General features: G+C 35.1%; 1 pseudogene; it reads right to left on the bottom strand.

The window, feature by feature from the left end:
* Window positions 1–1294: 1294 nt before the first annotated feature.
* Window positions 1295–7699, bottom strand: LOC138147650 (protein Red pseudogene; annotated as a pseudogene).
* Between the last annotated feature and the right edge of the window lie 258 nt (window positions 7700–7957).

The raw sequence follows: 7957 nt of genomic DNA on the forward strand, positions 1-7957 counted from the left end.
AACTACTAGATAATCATTGGAATGCTTCAGATATAGTTTATCTAGATTTCTCAAAGCTTTTGATAAAATATATTATACTCTTCTTGTGGAATATATATATATATATAATTTTTTTATTAAATGATGGTTCCATCAATTGATTCAACTGACAATGTAACTAGACACAAAGTGTAGCAATTGTTATGGTTCAAAGATTTTAGTAGCATATTACAGGTATTTCTGTTTAGTACTATACCATTTAACATTTTTATTCAATAACTTTTATAAAGACATAGATGGCATGTCCACTAAATTTGAATATTACACAAAGTTGGAAGGCCAGCTAACAGAAAAGATTTTAACTTTAGGATCAGAAAGGATACCAACAGTCTAGAGCATTAGACTGGATCCAATAAGATAAACTTCAATGGAGGAAAATGTAAAAATTTACACTTGGGTACAAAATTTCTACTTCACAAGTATAAGATGGAAGATTCTTGGATAGAATATAGTTGTTCTGATGTAAAGACTGGTAAAAGGAACATATTTAAGGTGGAGCCAAAATAATTCAATAGATACATTACATATGTGCTCAAGCAATTCAAGAGCTATCATGGGAAAGAGGGATCAGACTTGTTCTGTTTATAATCAAAGGGTTGTATTGGGAGGAATAGGTAGAAATTGAAAAAAGATAAATTTAGGTTTAAAGTCAGATGAAAACGAAACAACCTTCCTAGTAAACAGAGCTGCCAAAAAGTAGAATGAGAAACAATGAGGTGGGAACTTTCTTGAAGGTCTGCAAGGAGAGGTGTTAAACCTCACTTTGGGAGTATACTATATAGAAGGCATTCCTTTTGTGTATGTGTTGACTAGATGTCAGCTTAGTTCCTTTCTATCTCTCAAATTGTATAATGGTGATCATGAAGGTAATGATGATGATGATGGTGGTGGTGGTTGTGGTGGTGATGATGATGATGATAATGGTGGCAATGATGTGCAGGGAGTTGAAACTCATGTCACAACTATACCAAATTTCCATAACAGGTGTGTCATCTCTTTCTTGAGTTTTTCATCTATTCCACCCTTCTTTCTAGGTCACACAGTAATATCTCTTTTGCCTTTTCCTTTATTGATTTCCCCCACAAATTCTCCCTTTCTTCTGCTTTATGGCATTTATGTATTAGTAGTTAGAACAATGCAATTTGTTACATACATGTACAAGAACACTGCAATTTCTCTAAGGAATGTTCAAGGGGAAATAAAGAAAGCTGACAAGTATCCAAATGAGTATTCTTCCAGGAATCAGTGTATTGCATTAATATTTTGGTCTTTTGATCACAACTGCAGCAGCCTCCATGCTCTTTCTTTTCTCAATAATTGCACTGATAATTTCCCACTCTCAATCAAGATCTTTTGAGTGACTTGTTTCTTTGAAATGTCTGGTTTTCTGACATTCTGATACCTTGATGCCACACTGAAATGTAGCTTTAGGAAAAGCCTCTCAGTTGTTCACATACTTGTTTTACTCTTTCTGAATATAAAACTCCCATGGATCCAATGGACCCATCTTGTTACCTTGGTCCATATTGGTATAATCCACCTCCTCCTCACCGTCCACAGCATTGTTATCCATCATGGCTTAATAATACTCTTCATAATTGTTGGACATGTCAAAGAAATCTCACAGCTGTCTCTTATCTTCTGGTTTCTTCTGTGATTCACCACGCTCTCTATCAGAAGAACCAGAACACTTTTCACAGACAGACTTTATCAACTCTTTGGCAGATCTGGGACTTTTGTCATTGTTTTTGTTTTGTTTTGTCTTGTAAATATATATTTTTAGTTTGCTTCATTCATTTCCACAAGATTTTGAGTTAAAATATTCTCCCCATTTTACCCAACCCACCACCCCAAAACAGCGATCCCACTGAATATCCCCTACCTCAATCTGCTCTATCCCATATCTTCCCCCGCACCCCATCAACTTTCCTGTAAGGCATGGTGGATTCTCTTTGATCTGGGAACTCTGGAACCTGGCTATAATATTACTAGGAATTTTTTTGGGGGGGGATATTTTTCAGGAGGTGATTGGTGGATTCTTTCAACCTCTATTTTGCCCTATGGTTCTAAAATTCAGTGCAATTTTACTTGGGAATTTCTTGAAGTATGATTTCTAGGTGCTTTTTTGATCATGGCTTTCAGGTAGTCTAATAATTTCTAAATTATCTCTCCTGGATCTATTTTTCAGGTCAGTGGTTTTCCCAATGAGATATTTTACATTGCCTTCTATTTTTCCTTTGTTTGTATCTGTTTAATAGTATCTTGATTTCTCATAAAGTCACTAGCTTCCATTTGCTCCAATCTAATTCTGAAGGAATGATTCTCTTCAGTGAGTTTTTGAGATTCTTTTTCCATCTGGCAAATTTGGCTTTTTAAGTCATTCTTCTCCTCATTGGCTTTTTGAGCCTCTTTTGCCACTTGAGTTAGCCTATTTTTTAAAATGTTATTTTTTTTCAGTCAGGTTATTGACTCTCATTTTATAATTTTCTTGCATCATTCTCATTTCTCTTCTCAATTTTTCCTTCACTACTCTTATTTGGTTTTCAAAATCCTTCAGCTCCTCTATGGCCTGTAAGCAGCTTATTTGTTTGTTGGAAGCTTTTGGCACAGGAGTTCTGACTTCATTTTCTTCCTCCTGTTACATGCTTTGATCCTTTTTGTCCTCAAAATAGGAGTATAAAGTTGGATTGCTCTGCTTGCTATGCTTCCTTTGCTTGCTCATGTTGCCCCTTAATTGCTTGACTTTTGAGTTTTTTGCCACAATAGAAGTCTGTTACCAGAAAGGGGAGCTATTTCCCAATCACTGGGTTTTCTCAGCTGTTGGAGATATTAGTTGGGTGCCATCTCTGAAGCCTCCACATGCTCTTGCAAGCTGGTCACACACACAAGGACCTCCACCCTAGAGAGTGATCCAGATCCAAGCAGGTTAAAGCAAGAGTGATTACCCCTCAGATTGGTCACTTGGTCCCCCTACAATCTGCAAGTCAGGAAATATGAAGCATCCACAAGATGACAGCTGCATGGCCACAGTACCTCAGCTGCTTCTTACCCAGGAGCAAAAGCCAGACCACACTCTGGAACTCCCTGTTCCCTCAAAGTCTACACTGACCTCTCACTTTGTCCTTAGCATCTATGGGTTGATAATCCTGGATACTGCCACAGCTGCTGATGATCTGAAGTCCTTTCAGCTGGCATCTGGTTGTGTCCACCCTGGCCTAAAACCTCTGGCTCACACAGGGCTGGGCTTGGCTCCCAACATGCTGAGCTGGCCCCTTCCTGTTGGCCTGTTGGACTGTTTTCAGTGGGAGGTTAGCTTCTCTCTGTCATTTTGTGGGTTCTGTAGCTCAAAGTTTGTTTAGAGTGAGATTTTTACATGAATTGGAGGAGGTGGAAATGAGAGCCACATGGAAATCCTGTTTTTACTCCACTATCTTCCCTTTGTCACTGTTGATGGGCTAGTCATCCACTTTAGCTTTCTCAAAATAACTGTGTCACTTCTTCTCTTCTCTTTCCCAATCCCACTCTTTTTCTTGATCTCATTCCTTGTCCCATTCTCTTCCTCACTACTGTTCTCAGTTCTGGGTCCAATCTTGCTTCCATTCATGATGTTACTCCCTTTCTTTTTCTCTTGGAACCTTAGTTGTTGATGGTACATAATCAATAATGTCTTTAAAATGTTCATTCCACCTCTGGAAATTTATTCTGATCCAGTTTTCTTTGAACTTTTTATTCAGCTTCTTATTCTTGGTGCAAGTAGAAAAGGATCTGTGTCAGCTTGCTGATGACAGTACCATTCATGGTCAGTATTGTCTGGGCTACCATGGTAGGGCAATCAGCTCTGACCAAATAAGTGTAGTGTAGAAATCTCTTGTCCGTATACTCATCATTCCAGGTCTACCATCATGTTTACTTACTATGTTAAAGGCACACACTATCTCTCAAAGAAAGCACAAATGATCTTTTTACTGTTGCTAAGATATCCATACATACATACATACATATCCACATATATACATATATATATATTTACACACATGTATCTATCTTTCTATCTCTGATACACACTTGTATCCCAACAAACTAGGGATTAGAAGAAAGCAATAGAAATTTCATTCACTAATGACTAACAATATAATGCAATGAATGCTTCAATTTCAGTTTTACCAGGTGAGCTCCTAAATCTATATCTCATTGGCATGCTATTATACCACATGCTACAAGGTTTAAAAGAGCCATTTTATCAAAGATCAACTTTTGATAATATATTGAATTTACTTTGCACTTCACATGTTTTCATTTTTCCCTATCCATTTATAATTGTCATATTTTAAGTAGCCTTCAACTCTTCACATTTGTATACCACATCATCTCTAAGAATGACATCTTAATATGTTGCTATGGAAACAAATTTGACATCAAAATATATTTATTACTAGGTCACTCATTGTGTATCTGGGAAAGAGTCTGAAAAAAAAGAGATCAATATATTAAAATATCCTTGAGATACTGAATGGTGAATCACATTTCTTTAGAGGCATATAAATAAAAGATATTGTGAACAAGCACACTCAGGCTAGGTGCAAGCTTTGGAAATACACACACACACACAAACACAACATTCTCAAATACTCATATAAATATATGAATGATAGTCATTAAATAAGTTCAAAAATTATTTTCTGTTTTTAATTGCTTTAGTTGCCCTGCCTTACCCCCTCCAAAAACAAAAAAAACAAACAAAAAAGAAGAATAGATTGGAGAGAGGAGAGACAAGAATGGAGGACTGGATACCAAACCCAGGTTTCAATTGTTCAGCTGGGTAGTAAGGCTACTACCTGAACATTCAGGATCTTCTACCTTCAATGAGGGCAGCTTTTGAGATGCTACAGAGCTGAAAGATAGCAAAATCACAAATATCCAGCAAGATTTAGAGCTATTATACTATTATATTATGATATTTTCTAAGATTCATAGAAAAAAATTTAATTCATCCTTTGCAACCTTCTTCCTAGGTATTTTATAGGTAAGAATATGGGGGATGGTAACATATAAGGGAATTGCCCCAAATTCATGTAATTAATAATAGTAATGATTATTGTTAATAAACTATTGCCATAGCTGGGATGTGCTACATTGCTATGTACTTACAAATCCATCTTTGTCATAAGATATAGCTTAGAAATGTTTGCAATATATATTTCTGAATTGTATAAAATTATATCATTGATTAAAAGTGTTGATTTATATGTAATTAAATTATTAATATATTATGTGAGTAATTCAGATTAGAGGTTTGTTGGTAAGGAAGTACAGTGAGGTAGGGAAGCAATTTTGGCAGAGCTCAAATTAAAGGTAATTTTTATCATTTTTCTTTTATATTCCAATTTTTAATAAACCTTTTCCTTGCTTAATTTTTGTGTAAACATCATCACTTACAGAAAGAATTGGGATAGTATCATGAGCATGTACATATGATACAAATTTAAAGATTCCAAGGGACAAGCAACCTGGCTGAGGGTTGAGCCATTATATTGGATAAATACTAAAAGGCCACAAAGAATAAATCCAGACCACTATGAGCTCAGGGATGAGATCATGAATCGTGATTTACAACTGTAATTAGATTCATTGTTTATCTTTGATCCAGGGCCAGAAATGGAGGTGAAAAGAAAATAATCTTTTTTATACAGAAGGCAGAATAGCGTTGTGGAAGGAATGGTAGGTAAAAACACAGTCAGAAAGATCTAGGTTCAAATGACCTGATATTAACTGAGTAACAGTGGGCAAGGCATGATTCTCTGAACTTCAATTTCCTTATCTGTAAAATGAGGATGATAGTAGTTACCTCACAGGAGTGTGGTAAGGAACAAATGAGAGAACATATGTGAGCATATAGGTGGTTCATAAACCTATCAGTTATTAGTATTAGCTCATCTCTTTCCCATTCATTTTTCTTTACGCTAATTCCTACTGCCAATGAAAAATGAACAGTTGAAAAAATGCAGAGAATGGGGAGAGTGGGAAAAGCAATAGGTACTTAATAGGGAAAAAGAGGGGGGAAAGAAGTATATCAAACTAGAACTGGAGTTATTGTCTAGCAATTATTTCCTCCTTTTCCCCAAATTTTATATTATTTGAATCTTATGGATGTTATTGAAGAAAAATGCTCCATCAATGTTGCATTTGCTGCCAAGTCACTTTTGCAATTCCTCTGCCTGGGTACCTAGGTAGCTCTCTAAATCTGCATTATTTTCAAAGGCCAATTGCAAGAGGCACTCTAAAATTATGGTGTTAGCCAAGGGGATTTATTTTAGGATATTTACAAAAATGCAAAGAGCAACACTATTTATAATTTTATAGTATTAACAACAATGTTTAAAATATACTTTGTAGAGATTATATATTGTGACAGTTGTACACAATTCTTTTCATATCATTAGGTTTTTTTCCTTTAATGGTTGTTTATATCCTTAATTTTCCACATACTGTACAAATCTCATTTTTATAAGGTTAATTACAATTAGTCAGACTAGGAGACCAGCATAGTTACTGTTGCAGAATTTTAACTGAATTATGATGAGCACTTCACATTATGTCTTTGAAATAACAGACAATTGAGTATATCTCCCATTGTCAGATTTGAAGCCTCAAGCTTGCAAGTAATAAATTAAGAAATAATTAGATTATAAGGTACCACACTCCAATTTTATACAGCAGCTACAGCATGACTCAATTGTTTTGGTCGATTATTTACTATGTTGTACCAAAAAAACAAAGCCAAACCAATACAAAAACTGTTGTTAAATATATTGGTGTTTTTATTCATTTGATTTTGTTATTGTTTTATAAATTAATTAATCCTAAGAAAATGTTGTGAACTCTATTTGATAGCTATGTTTCAATGCTGAATTTTTAAGAATTCTCATTAAAAACAAATTTAAAGTTATACACATGTATGGATATATGTACATACTTCCACAGTATATACATAGTGTGTGTGTTTATGTATGTATGTATATGAAAAAAATTGCTTCCCAGAAGTGATATTAATTTTTAGTGACTCATACTCACATAGCAAAATTTTTGTATACATTTCCTTTCTACTGATGACAATAGCTTTATTGATACACAGATAATGGATTTTTCTTTGCAATACAGTTGAATATTCTTTAGTCATCCATTCCAGAAGAATCTATTAAAATGTGTCTATGTTAATTAGCCAAAATCTCCCTTTGGGGGAGAGCTTTTTGCAAAATTACTGCAAGGCATGCATATAGAGAATGAAAAATGCAAAGTAACTTAGCTAAAATATTAAGGTGGTAATTGTATTTACCCACCTTAAATCTAATATTAAAAAATGTGATCCCGGGGATATCAGACTTTGCTCTAACAATCAATCTACACTCCACCAAAAAACCCTCACAACTTCCAGTTGAGCTCCTTTTTTTATGGCATGGTACAAAGACTTTCACTGGGAACTCCAATCACAATGTTGTTGTTGGTTTTGCTTTAAACTCTGGTTTTGCTGGTATCTAGAGCAAACTCACAAAACACAAGCTTTACTTATATTCAGGATTCCTTTGCTCTTAGATGGCACTGATTCTCAACTTTCAGTTATCCTTTTCCTCCTGCTCCCTCAATAGTACCTATCTCCATTCATCGATAGTACATGGAGCCAAATTACACTGGATGAAATCTGATTGCACACAGATCTGACACATTACCTCATCATTCCCATTCTCAGAATTCAAAGTCCTTCAAAGAACATATCCAACACACCTTTCCATACTTATCTCATGTTCTTCCCTTCTCTAAATAGTAGTTAACTTAGAATAAGCTTTCTTTCACAAACACATTCCAGATTTTCTTCATTTCCAAGCTTTTATTTTCCCTGTCCCTTAACTTGTGTGAGGATGGC

The sequence above is a fragment of the Petaurus breviceps genome, unplaced genomic scaffold (assembly GCF_028583685.1).
Source record: "Petaurus breviceps papuanus isolate PSGF00001 unplaced genomic scaffold, PetGlider_PUasm1.0 90804, whole genome shotgun sequence".
Classification (NCBI taxonomy): Eukaryota; Metazoa; Chordata; class Mammalia; order Diprotodontia; family Petauridae; genus Petaurus; species Petaurus breviceps.